At 36.4% G+C, this 27,801-nt stretch overlaps 1 protein-coding gene and 1 long non-coding RNA gene across 5 annotated transcripts in view; both read left to right on the top strand.

Annotated features, from left to right (window-relative positions):
- Kcnip4 (potassium voltage-gated channel interacting protein 4) overlaps positions 1–27,801 on the top strand; it is a 1,100,013-nt gene that overhangs the window by 363,840 nt on the left and 708,372 nt on the right. The gene's annotated exons all lie outside the window — the stretch shown is intronic.
- LOC134474120 (uncharacterized) lies at positions 916–20,704 on the top strand. Its single transcript, XR_010044744.1, has 2 exons — positions 916–16,836; positions 17,925–20,704. It is a non-coding gene; the product is annotated as an uncharacterized LOC134474120 (long non-coding RNA).

Raw genomic sequence — 27,801 nt, 5'->3', positions numbered from 1 at the left:
CAACATATGTTTATAATTCAGTTGCTTTTATTCCCTATATTGACTTTTTTCCTCTAAATTCTATCATATAGTCTATTTATTATCAGTCAGAATAAGAACCCATTGCTTACTTGCGGAGGCACAAATCTAAATATTCTACAACAGCACATAGCTTCATGCTTGTGAGCTGAAACTCCCTTGTGAGCTACTGAATGAAAGCTCACAGTCCTCCATAAATACCCATAGTAACCTCTTCAGAGCATGCAAATCAAGTTACTCAGTGAAGTAGATAAGTGAATCATTAAATAACATATTAGATGGTTTCTTACCATTTTTAGGCATTAACAGTACAGCAGTATGGCATGAATAAAAGCTTGGTGACATCCCACATAAAATATTTTAAGTTACAGTAGAGTTATTTAACGTGAATATAACATTCTTACTTTAGAAATAGCTAAGGTTTTGTTTTTATAATATAAGAACTAAGATTATATGGCTTAGGTAATTCTGAGTTTGTGGTTGTGTAAAATGAATTATATTTGTGAATATTTAATTTTTATAACTTTGATGTATAACAGGCACTTATGTATTTATGGCTGTTCTTTAAATTTTAATATGGCTCAACTGCAAAAACAACTATGGTCCATTTACTGTAAGGGCCTTTAATCAGAGTTATGGTAAACATGCAGAACCATTAATCCTAAAATCAGAGGCAGAGTTCATTTTACAAATGGAATGGCCCAAGGGACCATGACCTTACAGTCAGGCTACTGTGTATCAGGGTACAACAAATATACAAGTTCAGTTTTGATCCCAGTGAAGTATTGTGCATGATTTGCATTTGCATTAGTTGCTTATTATATATATATATATATATATATATATATATATATATATAAATTAGTTCCCCAGAAAAGAAACAAATTGTCATATACAGAAAGATACTGAAGTATTCTCAAAGAAGCATCATCTGGATAGTAAATTAATTTCAAATTAAAATGAAATTCATCAATTAAGGGAAAAAATTGATGAAGTTACAACTCCGTGAAGAAGCAAAGTGAAAAATAATATCAGGAGGTAATAAACTGCTTAACTTTTTTTCTTTCTGTTAACTTAAACTTTACTTGTTTAGGAGAATTGGGACAGAGTAGAAGTAGAGGAAGATAGAAGTCCTAGGACCTGGGTTTGACCTCAACTTTGTCTCTAATATAGCCTAGAGTAGTGCACAGTGATATATCTTTTCTCAAGTTCTTGGTTTTCTCATTAATAAAATGGGGTTGAGATTCGCTCTGTGTACTTTACAAGAATATGGTCAATGATACTCCTTTTCTGTCTTTAAGATACAATAAGGATGTAGCTCAGAGGTAAAAGGTTTATCCAGCATGTGCAAGACCCTGGGCTCAGTGCCCAGCGCAACATAGCAATAACAATCACAACAGCAACAGTGACAGTGCTAAAGACAACACGATAAATTTCCACTTCTGCTGTTTCCCTGCAGAGCCTTGTTCTCTGTCTCTCTGTTCTGTCAGTGCTCCTACAAGCCCTCTCACATAGCATGGGATTTGTCTTGGGTCTGAATTCTTTGAAGTACAAATGTCATCAGTTGTTTTTTGACTAAATCTAGCTGTGAATAAATAGTGCAGGTGGAGTCACGGCAGATGAAGAAGGGGCTAGTATCTGCCATTTAGGTCTGTGATGTATTGTCAACCGACTGAAAACAGAAGTTATGTAGACCCGGGAACTCAGTGTCCTCATTCAGATTGTGGAAAATCTTCTTGCCTTATGAATAGGTGAGTATTTTTGTTACTGTTATTTCACCATTGCTTTGGTGATTGTTGTTCGATGCCTGCTATTCTGGAGCCTTGCATTCATTCCATTTAGACACTAATAGGTCTATTTAAGTGGCTTTTAATATTTCAGCTTTAGAGAGAAAACAGATTTAGAAATGCGATTGTCTTGTCCAAAGTAGATAACTGAGCTTCATACGTTAAGGTCCCCCTGATTCTAAAGCTTATGCTATCCATTGAGTAAATAGTTAAAAGAAAGACCACAAAGTATTATAGGCTCAATATAATTAGACACTGGACTACAGGAACAGAAAGATGAAGGTTTAGAAAGTTATTTCATCTTAGTATAATTTGCCAGATAAAGTAAATGTTGCTATTATTACTTACAAATGATATGCTGTTTTTTGATCACCATAGCCATAATGATACAATATTTAGCAAAGAAAAATCTACATAACGTTTGAGTCATGTTCCAAGTAATTTGTTATCATGGTATGACTCTACAAAGGCAAGAAGCAATTCTTTTCTTTTAATCATCACTTTTGATTATTGTATCTTGATGGCCTCATATCCCTAGCCATTATACCCAGATATTTCTTCTTGTTAATGGTACTTCATGAGAAGAGCATCCCTTGTTAAACTAGTAGTGTATGACTCTCTTTACTTGGATAAGTTAAAATTCTGAAGCATGTAGATTGAACCTCATTTAAGGACCTAGAGACAATGCTTGCAAAAGTACAAAGTTCATACCAAAGCTGTCTCCTAATGTCACCTTCAGATGCAGTACACTGTGTGGGACATTTCTGGCTGGAGACAGTTTTGAGCACAGCATACTTCTCTAATGGCCTTTTAGAATTAAAGCAGACTATAATAACTCACTTCCCCTCAAGTAACTTATATTCAGACTTCCCACCAGAAACCTCAGCACGAAGGTCAGCATCCTTCCCTTTGCCCTTCCTCCACATGTCCTGTGTGGTCTCTCCCGAGGCCACTTGGGGTGGGAAAATTCAATTCCTTCCTTTGTGCTTTTTTTTTTTTTTCTGTCATTATCAAATGTGGAAAAGCAAGTGAAATGCTGAAGGCCTAAGTATGTCAGTCTGTAATTTTGGAAACATTTGATTTTGGGTTCAGTGTTGCACAATAGATGAAATGTCTAGATGTGACTGTCCCCAAAGAACAGCCTCACAGATCTATCAAATTGTACTGTGGCAAAGAGTGAGACTGATAGGACCCAAGTGGTCAGTTTGAGTCCACCAGGTACCAGCTTTGTATTTTCCATTCTGCGATCCAAGACAAACTATTTTCTCTAGTTTTCAGATATTAAAGTGCATAATTGTCAGATTAGAAAACTTTTCATAAGATTGTGAGCTGTCACTGAAGTCATAAGGTTCAGCTTTACACAGAGCAAACATATAGCTCATGGCTATGCTAAAGAATAAGTCTATATGGTGGCAACTTTAATTTTTATTTCTATTTTTTTCAATAATGCATTTTACTTTTCTGATCTTTCTGTCCATCTTAATATTTTGAAATGTAACCTTGGTAACACCCATAGTGGAAAAGAGCCAGGGTAATGACATCAAGTTGGCCACAGTATTCCCTCTTTGTGGTTCATATTAACTCTTGAAAAGTTTTTCTCCATAGAGAGCATTAAAACTGTCACTGACAAAATTCCAAGCTGTTTATCTAAAAAAAAAACAGTAAAAACAGACGTATTGACACAAAAAGTTCTGTCAATACTTCCTAGTGCTAGAAGATTACTAATGCATATTTAAATTTAACATAGTTGCGGTAAGTCTTATAGTTAAGAAATATGCTTAAATTAGCAATCTTCTTTGTAACTTTTTGTTTTGTTTTGAGTAACGTCTACAGACGTCTACAGAGATATTTTGGAATTAGTGTGCCATGAAAGATTCTGCAATGTATTACATTAGAATTTTGTTTAGAAATACCTGGAAGTATAGGAGAGCAGTGATGTCCATTTCTAATGCTAGTTGGGATGAGGAAAATGTAGCATCCCGTCCTGAAAATGGTCAACCATTCTCAGTAGACTTAACTTTTTATTCTTTTGTGAACTAAACAGACAGAAGCCTTGACTTTTGTTTCATCTTTGACACATGTAAACATTGGGGAACTGGGGAAAATCATTGATTCCTTTAGACTGAGTTGTCCTAAATGCTAAATTAAATATGGTGACAATTGAAAAAATATGCTTAAAATATTAGCTTGTAAATCTCATCAAACGGGGCTGGGGATTTAGCTCAGCGGCATAAACGCCTGCCTTGCAAGCTCATGGTCGGGAATTCGATCCCCGGTACCGATAAAGGAAAAAAAAAATGTATGTAAATCTCATCAAACAATGAAAGAATTATGCTGAAAAGAATTCCTATATTTATACTGTAATGATGCTGATCATCATGTTCCTATTTATCCCTTGAAGACTATTCTAACATGAAAGGCAATGAATTAATCTATTAACCTTCCTCAGTTGCTGTGGTCAATATGTGGTTTGTTGTCATCAAAACTCTTGAGATTTGGTTGTGCATGTGGTGGAACTGAGAGGCTGTGGCATCTTTAAAGGTGGTGCAGTCACGGGGACTCCACCTGCATCATGCAGTTATCTCATTCAGTCAGCAGCCAATGAGCTACCCTGAGCAGAGGCCGTGCTAAAGCAAGTCTGGCACCATCCTTGGGCTCCCAAACACAAGGGCTATATGTATGTGCTCACTTTTCTTCTAGCTTCTGCTGTACGTTGATCAGTCCAAGGCCATCACCAAAATCCACGCAATGCTAGTACCATGCATGTTCTCAGACTTTGAGAACTGTGCACCAAAATGGATGCATTGTCTTTATATGTCTTTATCCTCAAGTATTCACTGTATCAACAAAAGTCAAATTGTTACACTAGGGATCTCAAAATCCATCTTTACAGCATTACCAAACACACATGCTTCTCACCCCTTTATTAAACAAATTGGCTATTGTGGTTTTGCAGATTTGTCCAAAAATATTCATTTACTTTAGGAGTATACTGAGCTGCAAGAAACCAAAGGCAGGCCTTCCTTTGGGATTTTCTGGATGTAAAATCATTCCAGATTAGCTGGAAATTTTCACAGCTGGGTCTAGTGACACACCTGCCACACTGCATTTGCAAACTAACTGGACCCTGACAAGCATGGAAACATGCAGGGACATTGGTGGCAGTGAATTTATTTTCCTCTAGCTATGTAACAACCCCTCTCTAGATGCTCTAGATAATTATATAATCTATATAATATTTCTTTGAAGAAAAGTATTAATCAAGCATAACAGAGTTATCTCTGAAATGTTTCTTTTCCCCAGCAACTTTTGATAATATGTATATTAAATATGTATTATTAAACATTATATATATATATATATATATATATTTTTTTTTTTAATAATTCAAGTGTCTTTTTCCTCTTTCCTTCCCTAGGATGCACCCATTTCTTATTTTGCATTCTGACTGTTGGGAACATTATACTTTATACATTTACTCAACTTAGGGTTTTTATTAAGAAAAGTCCAAGCAGGAGAATTTGTTGCATAAATGAAATAAATATGTCCAAAGACCCCATTGCTCTGGAAGGGTCACTGAAGGCCACAGCTGTGAGTTCATTCATGCTTTAGTAATTGAAGGGAGGACAGCAGACTCCCTTCACTGGTTTTGTTTTGTTGTTTTGTTTTATGCTGTAGTTCACAGGTTTCACTGATTTTTCACGACTCATGTGCATGACAGTTATAGTATGGCTCATTAAATCCAGGACACCACAGGTGTGGTGGATGGCACAACTCTGAGTGCCAAGAGCTCTAGCTGGCCTGTCCTGCTGATTTGGTGGGTGGCCTCAGACACATTGCTGCAATTCATTCTGCTTCTCTTTTTTTATTATTTACTTTTAATATAGAATAAAATGAAAATAATCTGGTAATTGGGAAACAAGTTATTGTGTATAGTCTATCTGGAGTAAAACACTGTCATTAAATTATGATGATAACAATTATATAAGTACTTAAGCTAAATTTTTGTAAGATACAAAATTAAACATAGAAAATAGTTATAAATTACAGGAAAGAAGTGGAGCAAAAGACAAATTTGCTAAGTGTTTCCCAGGGATTGATAAAGCACTCTTTATGTATTTTTCCTGTTTCCTATAATATCTTCATTCAGTTAGAAAGTATGCATTGAACATTCACTATGTGCCATCCACTACTCTGAGAATGGGAGGAAAAAGTCAATAAAACACGAATCCCTAATGGGGCGTGGTGATGCATGCTTATAATCCCAGCTCTCTTAAGAGAGAGGCTAAGGCAGGAAGATCACAAATTTTAGCTAAGCTGAGCAACTCAGAGACTTAGATGCTGTGTCAAAATTTTAAAAAAACATGGAGCTCACTGGGAGGGAATTGGGTTCAATCCCAGTCCCAAAACAACAAAAATCACACATGAATCATATTCTCCTGGAATTTACATTTTAGTGGATGCAGAAAATTAAAGTGATGAAACACCCTATCAGATGATTAGCTCTCAGCAAAATTTTAAGCTAAAAAAGACTGTTAAAGAGACAAGTTCTGCTTCTCTTATTCCACATTTAACAAATGGAAGACACCTACCACTCATCTGCTTCTTGAAGCATTTTCAAAGACAAAAGACCAAACACTGAGTCCACTTCTAGCGAACCATTAGAAAACGGTTTGGATGTTCAGTATCCCGCTGCTAGCCTTCTACCAGCCACTTGTTAATAACAGAAGAAAGTCCCTATCTATCTATCTATCTATCCTTCTATCTATCAATCTATCATCTATCTATCTATCTATCTATCTATCTATCTCTCCAGGCAAAATCAAACTGACTGAGACTAAGACCCGTTCGCTTATTTTAACAGATGTTTTTCATTACCTGGCAAGCAATATGCGCATTTCTGGGGCTACAAATATGGATATGACATCGATGTAACCATAGACAGCTGCGTGGTCAGTGAAGAAGCCAGCTTGTAAACAGATGGCAATAGTACAGGGAAGTAAAGGACTCGGGGGGGAAAAAGTGCCCTGGAGGATGGGTGAACAGTGAATGACCTTATCCAGGGAGGTGACACAAGCCAGAGATAAACCACCGCAGAAGGAGCAGTCACACTGGGAAAGGGCAAACAGGTGGAAGGCATCATTTATGCAGATACTTGGCCTGTTCAGTGAAGAACAAAATGATGAAAAGAAATGATAGTGGGAAATGAATTAGTTCTAATATTGGCAAAGAATAGTTCTTAGAATTCTGTCTCATTAGAGCCAATTACTTGAGGATATTATAACAATGTTTAAATCTTTAGATTTGCATCTGGGATTTCACTTAAAATACAATGTTACCTAAAGCTTGAATATGACTCTGCTGCTTTCAGCCTGCCCTTGGCTCTCCCTCAAACTTAGAATAAAATGCAAAATATTTGCATGACTGGCACCACCCTTATTTTTTCTCAATTGCTGTCCTGCTCCCTTGTTGTGCCACCAGTCACTCCAATTTTCTTGGCTTTCTTTGTTTTTTCTGTAGCCTCTGCTTGGAACACACGTCCTCCATCTTTGTATGTCTCATTCTCTTGTGGCATCATTCAAGTTTGGCTCCAATTTCACCTCCTAGAGAAGTTTTTACTCATGTTCTCTCCAAGGGCATCTTCCATCATTCTTATCTCTTTATATGGTTTGAATTGTTTTTGGAGCATTTATCACTGTGGGATTCCACAGCATGTCGTTTCATTTTATGGCTTAACTTCTAATTTCTTGAGTGCATCAAATTATGCCCCATTTCCCACAACAAGATATGTCTATCTCCTAAATCTGTGAGACTTATAAATATGATCCTATTGGAAAAGTGGTCTTTGCAATTAAGATAAAGATCTTAGGATGGAATCATTACGGATTTAGGGTGGGTTCTAAATCCAGTGACAAGAAAATACAAGATAGAGTTCCTCCCTCTCTTACTCAATGCTAATCATGATGGCACTAACAGTAACATTTTCACCTTGCAAAATTTGCTTTGATTTTTGCTTATGTAACGCTGTCTTAACAACTGTATGGATGCTGATTAACTATGATGCTATTTTAGAGCTTAGTAAATCAAAACTCAAAGACCTTAGTGGCGTGGCATGACATCATGGAGCCACTAAGGTGCCTCAATAAGCAGCATAGACTATCTTGGTTGAACTGCTGAGACCTTGTTTGTCTATGCTTCAAATAGTGGCATTAGCCATAGGGGAAAGCCTCAATCAAGGCTATAAAACATGCAAATTTTACAATGGGTATTTTTATATACATTACCTTATTCAACCCTCTCACTCTCAACTTTCAGTCATTTACACAATGGAAATTAACACAAAGCTGTAGAAATTTGGGCTGAAATTTAATTTCTGCTATGGTTGACTTCAATTGCCCTGATCTTTCTGGAATTAGTAACATTCACACTATGCATTCCTGGGTAATCACAATAAGCTATTCCAACTCCTTTGTGCCCCAAATTGATGTCTGAGATGCTATTTGCTGGAATTTTCCCAGTGTACCAACTATACTGCAGTCAACATTGCTGTCTCAACAAAACTTCCATATATCCCCTTTCATATATTCCTTTTATCCAGTGCTTGTCCTTGCAACTTTTTTCCCTCCTTCTCTTCAAGAAAGTCAAGTAGTATGTGAAGTAATAAATTCTAAAACACCCTTGGGTGTTTCGGTGGTTTTTCACCATTCTTCTTTAATTTAGTAGGAGCTTTATTTTGCTGGGTTTTACTCCCTCCTCCTGTTTATTTTCTGAATCTCCTTCATAGCTTTGTGATCCCCAGGAGGTCTGGGATAGTGCTTCTCAGCAAGGTAAGCTACTGGAAAGAAAGGTCAGCCTTCCAAGAGAGGCCTAGAAATGGAGGTATTAAAAAATTGCTTTGCTATGACAAGGACAGATAACACTGTATTCCCCACATCCGCCTTAACCTATACCTTGCTTTAAAAATTAAAGTATTTTCAGTCCTGGAGATTTCAGACTCTGTGATTGTTGATTGTATCAGCTCAAGGTATGGGCAAAAAGTATTCCTTACCTAGGGATTTATTATGCCTTGTTATAACAGGAAAAAATAGCAAAATGCTCTTTGCATTCTGTATTTATTCTGTCTTCGGATGATTAATTTTTAGATGCTTAAAATGTTCCTGTAATATAAACTGGGTAAACATCAATCAACTTACCTTTTTTTTATTTTTTTTTTTGCAAAATATCCATTACCTGTTATATCCAGTAGCATATTTACTGATTAATAAATGAATAGTCTCACTACAAAATCTTCAGTCAAAGAACTTGCCACTAAATACTAAGTTCATACCTTTATTTTATTTAAATGTATGGAATTTGGAAAACCAAGTATTAAATTGATTTTTCTAAACAGTATTTATTTATAGGACTTTATTTTAGAATTTACACATTTATCAGCTATTAAACAAACAAAGCTTTACAAATACTTTCTTGTACTTTTCTCAGTCTTCTCAATAACCGGAACGAGTAAGTAGAACTGAATAGGATTGTGTAAGCTTTACATTAGAGGAAAGAGTCGTAATTGGGAAAATAATTTCAGTATCTTTGTGTTTGATTCTGTCCGAGGTAAATATCTGTTAAATGGCATTCTTTCTTCCAATCCAGCATTTATTTACCTTTTCCCATTTTGCTTTACTAATCTCTGTTCTTTTAACTGTACTTAGCAAGGAAGAAAATAAAAATTCTAACCCAGTGAAAGGAAGGTAAGTCCTTAACAGTAAGGCTGGATATTTTATATATGCTGTTTAATCCCCATAAAAGTCTGGCGTTCCCTTTCCAAAAGAAAAGAAATTGAGAATTCTGAAAGCTTCACATTTAGCAGGTTTTGGCAGAGTTGCATCCTTTCCATTGGAAGGAGAACAATTAATTTTTTATCAGCTGTCAAAGAAGTTTAGTCTTTCTGTAATGGTTCACAACTCTAAGATGTATTGGACTGTTACTTTTCTATGAACTGTAGCCAGCTTCAAAGATCATTCAATAATTCAGTAGGGACGGTCCTCAGTATCACAGTGGCAAGAAGATATAAGCTGTCTATGGGGTTTGTACAGGTAGAAACTACAATTATTCAATATGAGAAAATATGTCATTGAAAACTAGAAGAACTGATGATTTCCAATTAGATATCTGCCATCAGCTTGATTATTTACAATTTACTGTTACTCTTGAAAACTTAAAATGTGCTTATGTTTTGCAAATATAATCACATCCTTGTAAGAAAACTGTTGGAATATGAAGTGAAGTGAAAATGTACTTTTCATGTTTGCATATGAATTAAAGATTTATAACCTTAATTTATATTTTATTTTTATTATTATTATTTGGGAAGAGTTTGAGACAGGGTCTCACTGTACAGTTCAGGTTGGCTTTGAACTCATTATGTAGCCCAGGTTAGCCTCAAACTCTCAGGAGTCCTGATGCCTCAACTTCCCAAATGCTGGGATTACAGGCATGCACTGCCGTACCTGGCCTAAAGCTTAAGCTTTATCAGCACCAGCTCATTATCTATCTGCTTATTTCATTCTCTGCACATATATCTGTAAAATATCACTTATGGCTTGTGTCTGGTTTTTATTTCTCTTTTCTTTACATCTTTGAGAATGCAATTGTGTTGCAAAAGTATCAATATGCAGTGGTAGCCATGAGTGACTCTCTAAAACATTTTAAATTTTGGTGATGCATTTGGGTGTGGAAGGGGGAAAAGAGGGAATCTTTAAGACCACATGTGACACTTTGTGGTTCCTGCCTTTAGCCAGTTCAGAAAGATTGAGAGATGTACTTTCTTTAATTATTTTAAAAATTTATATTTACGGTGTACTTCTGAAATATTTCTATCAAAAATTCTAATAGTAGTTTCCCAAGAATTTTGTTTTATGCCAAAGTCAGCCTATCATGTAAGTAATAATATGCAGTTTTACTTTTACATTGGAATTTATAAGAGGACAATTCTGGGATCACGGTTGGAAATAAATCTGGCCAGATGGATTTTCCTATAATTTGAAGACCATGCATTATAAATGGTGGAAGAACCTCTGAAGTCATCTAGCTGGTCTCCTAGATTCAACAGATGAACAGAAAACACCATGAGAAATGCTGCCTATGTGTTAAAATTCCATCCAGAATCTTGATGACGTGAAGACCATTTCCTGTGGGCCTTCTCCCCAGGAAGCCCTGCTCCCCTTTATTCAAATTCAAGATCTGCTTACTACCTATGCAAGTCACTGGCTTCAGGGGTCCATTGCCTCATAAATAGTATGAAAGTAATCATAATATAAATTGTTTTACTTTTGTGAGAATGAAAATGAGTTACTACATGCCTGGTAAGCATCGACTAATTATGGATACTTCTGTGCTTGCCAATAGTACCTAATATTGGAAGAATTGTATGTTGAATACCTCGGTTCTTACTGGGAGTGATTTTGCTTTGAGAGGATATTTGGTTATGTCTAGTGACATTTTTTTTGTTGTCACATCTTCAGATTAGCAGATTATTCCTGGATGGGGTGCTGATAGATGTGGTATCATGAGCAAGCCTACTAACTACCAAGACTACCAAGACCCAAATGTACAAAGTACACATTTAAGGCACCCTGCTTGGGTTGAAAAAAAATGATAGTTTGAATCTAGGGTATGAAGTAAACCTAACTTTAGAAATAAAAACAAGGATACATAAATAATACCTGTGTTGACTACAAGCAAGTGTGGACTCCTAGAAGTTAGAGCCTGTGTATTATGTTGCTTCTCTCATCTTCCTTCCCCAGCTCATCTCCAGCACTGCTACTGTGATGTCAGCAATTTTAATCGTCCCATTTCTTTTTAAAGCAAAAGTTTATATGATGTTATACATTAGTATTTTGTATATTAAATGTTTAATGGATTACAAAGAAAATTGCTACTTGAATTTTCTTTTTTTTAATTCGTGGTCAGTAGAATGAGAAATACCATGGTCAGGAATCTTTGTAGTTAACAGTATGGTTTCATAAATATCAAAATAGAGAGAAGGCTTTGCTTCCAGCTTTTCCAAGCATTTATTTCAGTTATATATTTGAAGTGATCAGCCCACCTCAGAATGCTTTTTCTTTTTCTTTTGTGTGGATGCAAGGAATAATTGTGAATTGAATATAATCCATATGTTTGTTATTTTCAAAATGAAGCAAACTCAAAATATTAGAAACATTATATGTGGGATAATTTTGAAGATTATACCACTTGTACAAAGCAGTACTCTGCATATATTGCATTTTGTAGAGTTACATGATCCGTTTAAAATTATGGATACCAAGGAGGATAGAGTGGCTGGTAACTCAACCAGAGAAATAATCCTTCCATTGATGTTATATTTAATTGAGAGCAATATTTTTACATAGTTAATTCTTTAAATACCAATTTTAACAGAGAACTATGTGAAAAAGTAAACAACCTTAAAAAGTATACTACACATTAAGAAAAGAGTGGTAGGCCTGCATCTTGTACATGCAGTCACAGAGCACATTCCTACTGTTTTGATCAATAATGGCCAGCGTGTTTGATCCCGCAAGACTATAATGAACCTGAAAAATTCTTGTCACATTCAAAATGCAGTAGAATTGCACATTATTCATGACTTTATGCTGGCACAAACAAACCTACTTTGCTGCCGGTGGTATAAAAGTCAAGCACATATGATTATGTACAGTGTCTAAGACTTCATAATTACAATAGATGACGTTTGGGGGTATATATGTATATACTTAATCACTTTTTGAAGGTACTGTTTTTGCTTGTTAAAAAAGCTTAATCTAAAACAATGCTTTGTATTATGCTGTCAGTGGTCTCTTCTAGAGTTTGCTGTTCACACAGTAGAATAGCCCAAGAGCACATTCTTCACTTTCTCATCATTATGTAGCATTCTCATCAGTGTGTAACAAAAGACTATAGATTGAATCTGTAAGTACATGGATATAAATGTCTACATTTTGATGGCTGTAATGTTAACCTAATGTATCTCAAGATGTTTCCTTCCTTTGTATTTTGCAATAGTCAGCTATTGTTGCATCAGTGCTGTGCAATACAGTGTCCTCAAACTCAGTGGCCTCAAAACAGAAAGAGTTCATCCTCAGGTTCACCTGAGTGCAGGTGATTGTGGTTCAGTTGATCTAGAATGGGGTTGCATTCAGTGATCAGCTGAATACAGAGTGGTCCCACCTGTTTTGTCCTACTGTTGAATCTCAGGGAGCATAAATATAATCAATCACACAATGGAGCGCCAGAGTATGAAAGCCAAACCAAACCTGGCAAAAACACCTAGGGACCCTTTTCCTTTTATACTCACCAATATGCTATTGGCAAAAGCATTCATGGGACACATTTAGTATCAATGAGGTGAGAAAATATGGTTTTTTTCTGTGGTGGAGAGGAAGGGGAATTGCTGTGAAAATGTGCTACATAATAATTTCAACTTTACACCTTCCCCTCATTTCAGATAAATGTATTTTTTCCTTCCTGGACTTAGCTCGTCTCTCCATTTCTGTCTCTATAGAATTGAGGCTCATTAATAGAGTCGACCCAGACCTGTCAGCCCCATTTAGCTTGGCATTCCATGGACTACATCTATGTTTTACCCACACTTGTAATGGTATGTTAATGTATGTATGGGTGTGGCTAATTTTTTTCAGACAATAATTTAATTATAGACCTAGAAATCCCACAGCATAAATAGTTTATCAGGGAAGGAAAATATAAAAATGGATTAAGCCTTCAGATTTGGTACCAGAGTATAATTATGAGATAGCATCCAGTTAGGAGATGCACTTATATTTTAAGAAAAAAGAATTTGGATTGTTTCATGTCTTTTCCTAGTGAGTATACACAAGCAAATTAGAGAAGAAAAGCAATATACTCGGTCTCTAGGATCAAGGCATGTCTATTTATACTTTTCCTGTTCTGCACGATTGCATCTATATTTTTCCTGATTTATTTCCTTAGATTTACAAGGACTGGAGTTCACTGCCCACTGTGAACTTGGCTTTCATTTGACACACCCTCTACCTTCAATATAAAATCATATAACCCCAGTAGAACAGCTGTGTTATGCATCGTTCTGTGGGTAGACCCTAAACACCCATCAAACTTGTATGATAAACATGGGTAAACTGTGAAAATTATGCGATAGAGTGTCTAAGATTATGTTATACATGATAAATGACTGGAATACAGAGTGTCTGGGTTAATCTAATGTAATCCTGTGGTTCTTTGAATCTATTGAACCTTCTGACCCTGGTGGCAGAATAGACAAGAGAGATTTGAAGCAGGAAAACTGTTTTCTGGGCTTGATGGTTTGATATTGAAGGAGTCCTTGAAATAGGGGGTCAGAGCAGTCTCTAGTTGAAGAGAGAAAAGACCACTGTAGAAGTTATTAAAGAAAGAAGACTTCAGGCTACCATCACAAGGAACCAGTGCCAACAACCTGAATGAGCTTAGCAAGTGGAGAAGGTCTCAGAACTTCCAGTTAGGAGCCCAGCTGACCACACTTGGATGTCAGCTTTGTGAAAGCCTCAGCTGAGAACACCCACCCCAAGTAGGTCTAGACTCCCACCCTACATAATGGTGAGGTAATCAGTAAATATTGTTTCAAATTGATGAAGTTTTTGTGATTTATCATTCAGCAATATAAAATGAATATATTGTCTTAAAAGGGGTGTTCACGAATGGAGGGTTGTTTGCACTTCTCACAGGCCAACTCTAGGTGAGCAGATTCCTCTTTGTGAAGACTGACATTATTTCTGACAAATCCAATTGCATAAACTTTGTTAGGTCCCTAGTTTTGAATGAGTCTTGGAATTTCCATAGGCCATTCAATGTCACTTTTCTATGGAAGGTTTAGGTTTTATAGGATCCTGAGATTATACAGTTTCAGAACTTCTTTTGAGAAAATAAATACATAATTAAAATACGGATAATTCTAGATTTCAATGATTTGACTTATGATTCTTTAACAAGGTCTCTTAGATTTCAAGAAACAGTTTGAATGTCTTTGTCATGAAAATTCTATTTTCTATCCATATTCTTTGAGGACTGGGGACTACCTGTGATGTTTATATCACCTTCGGGTCATCCTTGAGTTGTGATACCAGGTAAGTTCATGTAATGTGTGCTGGTCACAGCTGCAGAGACCATTCCTACCCTACGACAGACATCTATTACTTGACTGTACATAGCAAGTAATTACGAATGTCATAAACAAACCTAAATTTTCTCTTAGTTGGATTCTAGAAAAGCTCACCATTGCCTTTAAGTCTGAGGGTTGTGCTATAGAATAATTACAAAGCGCCAATGTTAACTAATTGTAGCCAAGCTACTTTATTTTCTAAATATAGAAAATAGTATGACTGTAAACATATCCCTAAAATATGTTTGTAGAGAGATGTTCAACTATGTGAGGGAGAGACAGATGTCTGCTATGTTAGCTATGTTGTAACCTAAAAAAAACAGCATCGTGTAGCCTCAAAGAGAAAACTGAAAAGACTTCTTTACTAACCAGAACCTTTGTACACTTTCCACCAAATAGATACCAGAGCTTTTTCCCCCATCATGTTTTCCTTCAACTGCTCCCTACTGAGGAAGCAACCTCCTCATACATCCTCAAGATTGGATGATCCATAGCCTATGAGATTTGATGTTCAACCGTCTACACTGCTCACAATTTTAGTGATGACTCAGTGTTGGAAATCATTACTTAAATGCTGTGTACCTGTAAGGTTGTCTATTTCTGTTAGTAACTGTCATACAGCACTGTTTGGCTTTTTAAAATTAAATGTAAGGCTTCTTTTCTTAATTATTTGACCATGTGCCTCTTGTGTAACAGGAAGATAAATTGTCTTGTGATGTCATGTGCCCTCGGTTTTGTACAAAAATATATTTGAGGAGGCCACATGGTTTAGTAGGAAGAACATTTAGATTTTTAAATCTGAAGACCTACTTAAGTTTAAGGCCCAGTGTCTCTCCTATAATAATGTTTGGAAACTGCATAATTCGATTTTATTATGTGTAAATGGACACAGTAAGTGACAGGGCTCCTGTAGAAGGGTATGAAAAGGTGTTTGGTACAGAAGCTGAAATGGAACAGGTCCTCGGTGAGTACAGCTCCATGTGAACTTGGTTAGCTAGTTGTCTTCCTATGTTTGTAAAGTCAGATGCTAATCTATAAACAAAGTCACTAAGTATTCTGGCTAATTAAAATTTTCCTTTGTTTATAATATCAAGGAATTTTTTATGAAGAACTTGAAAAAATTCATGAATTGCAAATTGACTTTTGCTTTATTTTTTTTATCACTGCTGCCCTCCCATCCTCCCTCTGTCTGGACTCGCTGTCCTTTCCTGTAACTTGGGAGCAACTCACTCCTAGACACCTTGGTCCTAAGGTTTGGGAGGAGAAGACATACTTGCTTGTTGGCATAGAAGCATTACCCATAGTGACACGGGAACAAGGCACTTATAGTTATGGTTGTGTACAAGTGTGACACTCATGGTGCTCAGAAACCCCCGGCTGATCCGAACAGAGACAAAGTGCACAACTGTAATGGCACTTACAGGGCAGGCAGGGAAAGTTCCGTTGATTCATCTCACATAATGATGCAGTTTTATTTGTACCTGTGATCTTCTTTATCATGGGTTCTGTCTCATTGCAATAGTAAGTCTGCCTTAGTGGGTGGTTTTTACTATGCTAATGAACTAAATGTCACTGTAGATAAGATTAATGGCAATTTTATACATATGTTTGTCCCTTAGTATCTAAAATGCATTCCTTATCATCTGGAAAGTTTCCTTTTGGAGTGGGAAGATTACTCCTTTACATTAACAGATTTGATTTTAATACCTTGTTTTCTTTGGCTTCTTGGAATCTCTGCTGACCACACAGTCCTTGTAGGCCGAGCTGACTGCCCATCCTACCATCTTCTGGTGTATTCTCTGAATTTTATAGCCTCGATGACTAAGCTACTTTTAAAATCCCAGTTCCCTGGTAAGTATGCTACCCCATAGGTGTAATAGCCAATTAGATTGTCTCAAAAACTGGAAATTAGAAAACATGGAAGTTCAAAAGATGCTTTCATACATTGGATGAGTTTTGAGAGACATTTGTTTTATAATTTATGTGATAGTTTTGTGATAATAGTAGTATGTTTTGATTCTTATTGCTTTCACACAGGGGATACACAAGTGGTATACAACCTGAGTGAGACTGATGAGACTCAAATGCTGGAACCTAAGTCTTAGTAAACAGTATATTTCAGAAAATAATTATGTTTCAGAAAATACATTTCAGAAAATGAGTTAGGGCTAAACTGGGAAGTAACAGTGTCTGTGTCCCAGTTGTCTTAGCAGTACTTTACAGGAAAGATTGGCAAAAAATTATAGAAAAACATGATCATCATAAACTATCTAGTAGAAATTGTTTAGCAGCCTCTGGGAAATGGGAGCTCTTGCTGGAGATTGTACAACTCGGGTCTTGGTTGGCGCTTTTCTCTGTGTAGTGAGTCAGGCCTTTCTCGTTTTCATGGTTCATTTGAACTATACTTTAGAAACTCCTTATTTTCCTTTATCAAGAATGAAGCTTTCTGTGAGCCTGTGGATTGAGACAGGAAGAACTCTTTAGAGCCAAGAATATTCAAATTATTTAACAATACATTCATGAGATTTGTGAAAATTACTAAATTAGTTTTTGGCTCTTCAAACCAATCTAGTGAATGAAGCCTGGTCAGCCTGAGTGCTCCTTGAGAGCAAAACCTAATTTTATTCTTTAAACAGCAGCTGCTTCTGAACTGAGGACTCGATTGGAATAAGGGCTTCCTAAATTTGAGTGAAATGAACTGAAATGAAAGGAGGACACTGGAAAAGAGTCACAGAGAACAGAGTGCATAGGACTGAAGAGCACAGAATAGGTGAAATCAAATGGGATGAGTGGAGTAGGACAGAATTAGTAATGGGCTGAAGTGGAGAGAAATGACAGCATAGGGTGGGGAAGAGTTCTGACTTTGATCTGCTGTGATGTTTGATTCTGACTGAGGATTCTTCACAAACCTCTACCTGTCACTGTTGTCTTGCCTGTAGCATCATTCCCGGGGCCCTTGCACTATCGATGAGCTGTCACACTGGGAGGTGCTCAGCGGTCTTGCGTTGTTTTGGGTCGTTCCCTGTCAGTGGCTTTGGTTCTGGAAGATGTGCCCTACAAACAGCCCTTCAGACTGAAAGTCAGAGCCCTTCATGAAGCAATGTGGTGCTGAAAATAGCACAGGCCGCTGTAGTACCAAGTTCACCATCTTATACCTTGGTCATGTTGTTCACTAAAAATATCCATGACATTCTTATCAGGACAATAGACTTTGTGTCACATGACCTGGTTTTCCAAATAAATTCTACCTCTATGGCTTTGAGCTCAAGAAGTTCTTAAAATTCACTGTGCCTTGATTTCCTCGCCTTTAAAGTGAGGCTGAGAGTTTATACGTAGAACTTTTTGTTAAAATGAAATAAAAATAAAATGCATATAAAATCCTTTAAAAGAGTATAAATGCTATGTAAATGTTAATTATTTAAACAGCATTTTACATATTCCGCATTCCAATGTACTTTGATGTTACTGAATAGAGGACTGTATTTTGCAGATGACTAATAAATTGTAATCATTTGATTTACCTTCAAATAAAGACTCAGAGCTATAAGTGTATTTACTTTTTGGTACTGGGGATTGAACTCATGACCTTGTGCTTGCCAGGCAGGCATTTATACTGCTGAGCTAAGTCCCCGTCAAGAGCTATAAATTTATACATTCCTGTTGTATGCCCAGTATTACTCTAAGTACTTTTACATACATTTAATCATCGAATTATCACAGATTCTATGCAACAAGTCCTATTTGATTTTAGAAAATCAAGTCCTATTTTGTTTGGAAAAACCGAGACACACAGATGGTAAATAATGTAATAAAAATTATATAGTTAGTGTGTGCAGAGCAGTGGTTAAGATTCAGCCATTTAGACCTAAAGATCACACTTAACTATTCCATACTACTGTTGTCATCACTGAAAGAGTTTTAGGCGTTTTCTACGTCTCCAGGAATCATCTGTTCTGTGCCTGCTGTACAGTACTTGCTTCTGTAGCCTCCCAATACCAAGCAGCGAAAGCAGTTGCCTTGCTAAAATTAGTTTTCCTCCCTTGACATTTCTTAACATGGTTTGCAGAGATTGTACCACATTTCCTGTGTTTTACATCACTTTTTCCTGCCTAATATCCAACTTTTAGTAAATGGGTTTTACAAGAATCACCAAGTAGGAGTAAATGAAATACCTAGCTAACACAATACCTGTAAAAAATGAAGTTCTTTTTAAGATGCTTTCCTATTTTGTCTTTACAATCAGACCACCTAAACCTGCAGATCAATTTCAGTAAGTTTGAAATCAACATGGTTAGGGGCTGGGTGTTTAGCTCAGCGGCATAAGCGCCTGCCTTGAAAGCAGGCAGTCGTGAGTTCGATCCCTGGTACCGATAAAAAGGAAAAAGACAAAAAAAAAAAAAAAAAGAAAGAAAGAAATCAACATGGTTGCTCTCCAGAAAGTCATTGTTGTTCATGATATTTTCCCATGGGAAACCAAATTAGTGCATGGATGTAACAGATGAAAAAGTTTTAAAATGAGGCAAGACAACTAATTCACTTAGCAGGCTAGACAAGTTATTGGTTCTGGAACACATTTTGGCATCATGCTATTTTGGACTCTTTAATTCTTCAATGATCAGTCAATCCATCAATAAAACAAGAAATTTGCTTTCAGTTCAATTATTTATATTGAAATAATGGATTTTGTCAGGAAGCAGTGCAGGAATAAGTTGCACAAACTTGAGCCAGCCCCTAAGTATGAAGAATCAAACACATACATTGAAGTCAGATGAACTTGTGGCTCAATCCTGGGTTTAGATCCCTCTCTCATATTCTGTTTGGAGAGATCTCACAGGTTGTTTTCCCTTGCTGGCTTTACTTCATTGCTAAAGTGACGCTGGAAACAGAAAGGGTAGGATAAGGGTGACAGTTTTCCTGGTATCTTTAGGGTCCTCCTGGTTTTAGCACTGAAAATCCTACATCCCAGAAACCCTTTGGCCTCTGAATAGTCAATGACTGCGGAGGGGAGACCACATACTATATTGAGATGACCATGTGAAAGGCCTTGAAACTAAGCTTTGAAAGAGTTGTAATAGTGATTTGGTTTGAGTTTAAATATGTGCATGGGAACTTTTGGCTTAAGGTTAGATTCCGTGTCACCATTGCCTGAGATGTAGTTTCTTGTACAAGTGGTTTATTTTGAGCATGGTTAGGGGATCACACAAGGATATAAAAGAAGCAAATAAAACTGGAGGAGCAAGATGATATTTCAGCTCATTAGTCTCCGTTTGGGTCCTATGGGAAATTCTCACGTGTGAATAGCCCCATAGAACTGCTCCATTTTGAGACAAAAGGACTGTCAATTTGTACCCCCATATCATTCAGCTGCCATGTCCAGGTCACCTGTGAGGATATTTCTAAAGAAAGGAAGTTCTAGAAAGAAGGCACAGGGACCCTGTTCAGAGCCAACCTGCAGAGCATGTCTGCTCAGTGAAACACTGCCAACAGCTGCTACACTGCTCCAGGTGTTTTAAACAGAATTCTACTTTTCTCTTTAACTCCTGGGTTTACACTTTGGGTTTCTGATGTGAGAGAAACCATGGGATATTTAAGTTTGTGTTTCTGACTTATTTCACTCACATCACAGTTTTAAGTTGAATAGAAAACAGATAGGGAGATATCTTTGCTTATAAATAGGAAGGGAAAAGAGAGATTGAAGAGCAGACAGAAGAGAGGAAAAGAGGATGAATAAAATATTATGATGTCTTATGTACCAGTACCGACCCTCGCCTATGAATGTAAGCCTTATGTATCACATAAGCCCTGTTCTAATAAAAATAAAACAGATAAAATATTCTAGCAGTTAAAGTGGTAGAACCCATATTTAATATGTATCACCACTTTACAACTTCTGAATTGATCTTTAAAAGTCTCACAACTTCCCTTACTTGCTGTCTTTTAAAATTAATTATTGTTTGTCTAAAAGGGATTTTTAAACTTCTTGGAATAATGTACTGTTCACTAGAAAAAAATTCCTCGTTGGTTCTGGCTGGCATGCATGGAGGATGCTGTTATTAATCCATTAGCCTTCAGTGAGAAATCTAAAAACCCTGAGATGCAGTTGAGAGAGAAACAAGTGTTGTTTTTAAGTTGTAGGTAACATAATATGGTAGATTTGTGTAATTTAAAGAAAGCACTAAGATTAAGAGGGATGCATCTTCTCCAGGGACCTACAAGATTCAGAAAATGTTACAGTTAGTCAGCAGGATTATCATCGCTGATTGCCCATCAACAACTAGGAAAAAAAGAACATAAAAAAGTGAGCTTGTCAGCTAGTCCCTATGTGTAGAGTGATTTTAAGCTGCTCAATTTTAGAATTTTTCCAGAAGAGATATTGATAGTTAATTACTGATTTAATGAGAGTCCAGTGTTCTCACTGGGATGTGACATCTCAGTTTGTGTTTCTAAGATTTTTTTGTTTCACACTCATGTTTCAATACACAAGGGAGTGCAAGCTCTCTGTGCATTTGAAATTACTTGTTTTGATTTCAGTTCAAGTAGTAATTTCTTATAGTTATGAATGAGTTCCTAAATATGGAGCAAATTGCATTATTGCAAGTGTGAATGTCAGCACCAATGGGATGACTGGATCCTTGGGACTGTTTCTGTAAGGAGATTCCATCAAAACCCATTCAGTGCACACCACCAAGAAATACAGCATTGTCCTTCAGATGCCATCATTGTTTTTTAAAAAAGACAAAAATATATTTCAGTGGAGCAAGCCTGTAGGTTTTTTTTCCCTTTTCTGTGTAAACATTTATTTGCATCTGCAGCTTTCTATCTATCATCTATCTATCTATCTATCTATCTATCTATCTATCTATCTTTCTCTTTCACAGTGACTTCATTTTGCAGTTGGCCCTGCTGAGACTCAACATCTACCAATGCAATCCAAAGAGATTTTCAGAAAATATGTACCATATACCAACAACTGTGATGGCTGCGGAAAGTTCCCGTCTGCCCTCAATTCCCTGCTCCTATCATGCTTAGCTTACCGTGTATATTTTTTTTCTAGGAAGGGTAAATTTTGGGGCATTATGCTATCACTGACCACTAACTGTGTCATATATTCTATACCTGAAATAGAATAAAACAATATGTTAAACTAATGGGAATACCCCCAACATCTCACTCCACATTATAACTGCATTTTTATTTTTAAACTCATTGCACTCTCTCTCTCTCCCTCCCTCCCCCTCCCCTCTCTCTCTCTTTTTCTCTCTCTCTCTCTTTCTCTCTCTCTCTTTGTCTCAGACTCATGATTTCTACCCTTTCCTAACATTGTAGTAAATAAGATGATGAAACCACATTTTTCAAAACCACCTTCTAATTTCTGATGTCATTTGGCCCAGCAGGAGTCAGCTTTACACTCTAAATCTGCTTGAGGCAACATAAATAGGTTGTTATGCACTTAAAAAGTAAGATTAATAAGGGGGAAAGGGAAGTTAAGGCTCCATTCCCTTCTGGATGCAAATGACCGGCACTTTGCTTCTGCTGGTGGCTCGGAGAGAAATGCTTTAACATGAGCACCCAAGTCAAAACTGTCAAGAATTCCAGTTCCATCCCATGCCAGGGACTTATATAAACATCTACCTTGAAGGCCCTGGGAAAGTGACCTTGTGACCTTTGCTTATACTCAGCCCAGAAAGCCAAGAATTTTGTTACCTGTGTCAACTCATACTACTGTCTTTAATTGAGTGACCATGGACAAAACTATGAACAGGTTTTCTACTGAGACGTTCAGGATTTGGTGTGCCTTTTGTTCAACCTGGTCCTTAAAAATTACTAATGGGGCTGGGGGTGTAACTCAGTGGTGGAGAACTGGCCTAGTACACAGGAGAAATTGAATTGGACCCTCGACATTGCAAAAATAAGTGAATAAAAAATAAGAAAATACTTTTGAATGAATAAAAAAAATTCTATTTAATTTTTGTCAGTATCATTTAAGCTTTTTAATATTCCTCACTTCAGTGATCTTGAATTATCTATCCTAAACAACTCGTCCTGTGTAGTTATAAGACATTTACAAAGATAAAATGCTCACAGTCCTTGTAATGCGTTCCTTGTGCATTAAATTATTCTAGTGTCAACAACTGTCTACCAATTAGTATTGTTGGTATCTTAAAATTTAATGTTAGTCATATTAAGAGTGTAGTTACCTAAATCTAAAGTATTAATATTTCACAATATACAGAGAAAATATTTTTATGTTAAGTATTTCTCTGTATACAAAATATGCAGAGAAAAATATTTAAAAAATTAAAGCTTTAACGATAATTATTAACCAAAATGAACTGTAAGTTTTAAAAGTATTAAAAATAATGCGATAATGTTTGTGACTTTATTTATTCTCAATTTCCAATTTGTGTAAGTATTTGTTTTTACCTAAATTTGCATGACTTCAAATTCCAAGAAGTACATACATTCCAGCAGATTTATAATGAGAACAATACTTGCTCCACAATATCCATTGAAATACAGAAAGTCTGTGATGTATGAACATTGGAGTTGTGAACTTTTAGATTAGGAAGGGACCTCACACCATAAGCATTTGTAGACAAATCAAATGTGAGTACTAGCTTACGTGTCTGCTGGACACAGTAGTAGCTGTACTGCTGAGTCTTGTGCAGTATGATAGTGGACAGTAGCCCAGTGCTCAGTCAGAGCCCAGCATGGCTACAAGCAGAAGGAAAAGCTGTGATGATGTACAGGGAACCACTAAGAAATACAAGTACGATGCACTGTATGTTTGTGTCAGAGGTGTATAAGGCTCATTTTGTTGGATCTATGATAAAACCCGACTTATGAACATTCTCCCAGAACAGAACTCGGAACATGTTTGTAAATCCTGGCCTTACTGTATCTTACTGGTTGATGTAATCTAAGTCTTAAAGAGGTTAACAAATTTAGCCTTTCCCACCATAAGTCTCTGAGCTATGAGCATGGTAATGACATGTCATGGTGGAGTTAAGAGAATTAAATGAGCTCATCTGTATACTCTAAAGGGCTCGCTGCACAGTCCTTAGTAAGAACCCACATGCGCTACCTATTAATTACCAGAGAGGGCCTGATAGCTATGCAAAACTAAGGACTTCAGCTTCCTACCAGGTGTGTACTTCAACTGATGAAATTGATGAGTTGTTCAGTGAGCTGATCAAAACGTGTTTCTAGAACATACTATGATAAACTAAATTTTTAAAATGATGAGGCATCCTCAGATTTGCAAAGCAAAACTACTCTTATATTTTATTTCATAAACACCTATGATCGTGTATGAGAGACCATAATATTGATGGTAATGCCTCTCTTGATAATTTTTCCCAATTTTTTTCTGCTTAGCACTATGCAAAGGAATCTAAGGATTTACTACTGCCGAGGAAGCCATTGAGAAGTATAATATGCTTGGAAAGAGATCTGAGAATATTTTATTATAATAAACCCTCATTGAGGAGATAAAAAAATGAGAAGGAAGATTGATTTTTGTAAAATTACATTAGTCCCAGCTGTGAGTCCTTCCTTACATCTGGAAACTGAGTTTTCTTGACTATGGTGTGGACTTTAACAGCTCCTAAATTAATCATAACCTGAGCAGGTCTGCTTGAAGCACTGCCTTGAACTTTGATCCATTCCTGTTGTTCTGTATGCCATCAGTGGGTCAGCTGTGGACTCTGGTGTTCCTAGTATATTTTGCATACTTCGTTTCTCTGTAATTACAAAGGTTATTGTTTTAGTTTTGTTGCTAGTTGTTTTTGCTTGGGTTTGAACTCAGCACCTCATACATGGTAAGAATGCATTATACCACTAAACTACACTTGAAGCCCAGTATAGCTTTACAGAATCATGTTTATTCTCACCCCAAGACTGACTCTGTGCTCAGCGTCACCCTTTTGCCTGTAACAGGTGTGAGTAAACCACGACTGTGCACCAAATCCAGCTGCTACTTGTTCTGGTAAAGCCTGAATCAAGCTTCTGTTTCTGCCTTCTTAGGTTTCACTTTCATAATCCCTAAATAACCACTACTCTGTACCTTTCCCTCCATGTTCTAGGCAGAGAAAAGGGACAAAGAAGATACAGAGGAAAGGTCAGCCTACAAGAGGGCAGCACGACCTAGGAAGAAGTTGGAAGTAGCTTGTACTTTTCACTGGCTAAGACAGTGTCCTTTGACCACTAGTAAGGGCACAAGAACTTCTAATGGAGCTCCATGTTGGTCACATCCCCTGAACTAAGCATCTGTTTCTGTGAAGGACAATAAATGTCTGATGTCTTAAGTCATATGCAGCCATCCCTCCCAGCTCCCAAATAGATAAATACTAAACAACATAATTCATTATTATTGATTTGACCCACAGGTGAGCTTCTAAATGAAGACCTGGCGTAAGTAATGTAAAGCTGAGACACTAATCTAAAGAATCATCGATTCAGAGCCAGGGAGAACAATTCTCCTTGCCCAACCGAAGGTGGTGACTGCAGAGCACCGTTTAATTCAGCACTTTAATTGGTTATTTGTAAAGTTAATCTTTGTATCTTGATGATAATGCATGAAAATGAAGTGCAGATTAGGGCTGACCCCATGGCAGTATTTGCAAAAAGTAAAGATACTGAAATGTTGTGTAGGCAGTGTTTGGACCCCTACTGACGGGACTTGCCCCAGGAGCTTACCCTTTAGGGAGCAGCAAAGGTGGAAGCAGAAGATTGCTGGGCCTAGAGGTGCAGAGGTTAGAGGACGCAGCCTCACCTCTCTGATTTTGTTAATTAGAGAGAAATGCAGCTGGAGTTGAGAAGTCTGATTATACATTATTTAATGTGATTGTCCTATTTTTATATTTTGCAATTATACAAATTTGGTTTTTAAATCTGAAATGGTTGAGTTCTTCAAAGCGTTATGTTATTGTTATATTTTACTTATTAAAATTTCCCGCTGAAACTGACATGTAAAATATCTTCACTTTTTTAAGCACTTTCTCTGTGCTAAGTACTGTGTAAGGCACTGTATGTCCATCATGTGTTTCACATATATAATAGGCTTAATAGTAGGTTTTATTCCAATTTTACCAATTAAAATACTAAATGTTACAGGTAGCACTACTAGAAATGCCAGACCCATAATTTGACCCTAGATTTTTCTATTTCCCAAGGTCATCCCTTTATCTTCTAAAACATAGGTATAATTTGTACTGAGGACCCTATTAGTCAGTACAGTGAATGTATGCATCCTTTGTTTTACTATAATTGCTAGGTTCAAAATATATCCCACACTATAAGCAGAAGAGTAGATGGATATAAGAATAACTGAAATGATATTTTAGAAGCTCCTTCTCATTTTTGCATTTATTTTGCTGTTGGCGCTATGTATTCATTTAATGTCACAGTGGGAGCTCTACTTGGAAAGAATGGGGACCAGTGGTGTCCTAATTACTAAGGTTCAAAATATTATATCAAGTTGTGACCTCCTGAGCACTGTGCGTAGATGCATGTAGGAAAGACTTAAAAGTAACAACATCAATCTCAGTAGAGAGTGTAAACCTGTAATCTGAAAACACTACACTTATTTAATTTTTAAAAAAAAAACTCCTTTGCATTTTGTTGTGGGTTGTACCCAGTAAGAAAAAAAATTATTGCCTCAAATTGTTTGATCCTCCCACATTGTTTGGTCATTTCATTAAAATTTACCTGACAGTGTCGGGAAAAGTGAGCAGGTTAGATTTGTCTGAGTGTCTTTCAGGAATGTTTCTTAAAAATTGTTAATAGCTGTAGAAATTCTATAAAGGTAAAAATAACTAAAATAGTTTCTGAAAAAGACTTCCCATATGCTCCAATATGGGTCCCTGCATCTCATGGAAGTTTTATTCATATTTGTGTCCTTTGTGGCATGATTCTACAGTAGTAAGTGATAAGCAATTAGTGAAATGAATTCAAACTATGTGTTCAGTTTTGAGATATACAGATGAGAAAATTCTTAGGAATTACTTATAGATTTGCCTATGTCTTCATCCTCTCATACATGCATATAATTATCAATATATCAAAAAATCCAGGAAAGATCCCAGTGAAAGAAAAAAATCTGGCTAATTTCTTGCTTTAGTAATATTAAATTGCTTTAATTTTCTTTGTTGTAATTTTTTTTTTTTTTTGGTGGTACCAGGAATCAAACTCATAACCTTGCGCTTGCCAGGCAGGCACTTATGCTGCTGAGCTAAATCCCTGGCCCTTTGTTGTAATTTCTAAGCTTAATAAAATTTAATTTCAAAACAAGGACTACCTTTACTTGATTAATAATGAATGTAAAGATTAGAGAGGAAATAATTACTACCTTACCAGAATATATCACAATAAATTGAAAATTGAACTGCTATTAATTCAGCTATATAAGGCTTCCCTTAAAAGAAGAAAAGAATCATAGTCTATGAGTTCTTTATCCATTCCTGTATTTTCTGTTTAATATGATTAAAAGAATAGAAACATGGTTTTCGGAAAAAAATATTAGCCCAATTATAAAGTAAACAGTTATACCATTAGTTGTTTCAATAAAAAATGACCTTTTATGTTTTGAAAAATGAGGAGCAACTGTACCAAGAAGCATACTCTCTAATATAATGATTACTTCATAAAGTATATTTCATTTTCTATTTTTATGAGTGTTGGGGAAATGGCTGCATATTTTCTCGGAAGTAAAAATTTTAAAAAAAAGTTCTCTTACTCTTTGAAATTGAAGTTCTTAGTTTCTAGTAGAATGTACTTATTTTATTTCTTAGTACCCAACAGTCAATTCAACATGTA

This window comes from Cavia porcellus, unplaced genomic scaffold (assembly GCF_034190915.1).
Source record: "Cavia porcellus strain 051 isolate PalLab524CR breed Dunkin Hartley unplaced genomic scaffold, mCavPor4.1 scaffold_30, whole genome shotgun sequence".
In the NCBI taxonomy this organism is placed as follows: domain Eukaryota; kingdom Metazoa; phylum Chordata; class Mammalia; order Rodentia; family Caviidae; genus Cavia; species Cavia porcellus.
Note: the sequence above shows the minus strand (reverse complement) of the source record. Positions and strands in the feature narration are given on the sequence as shown.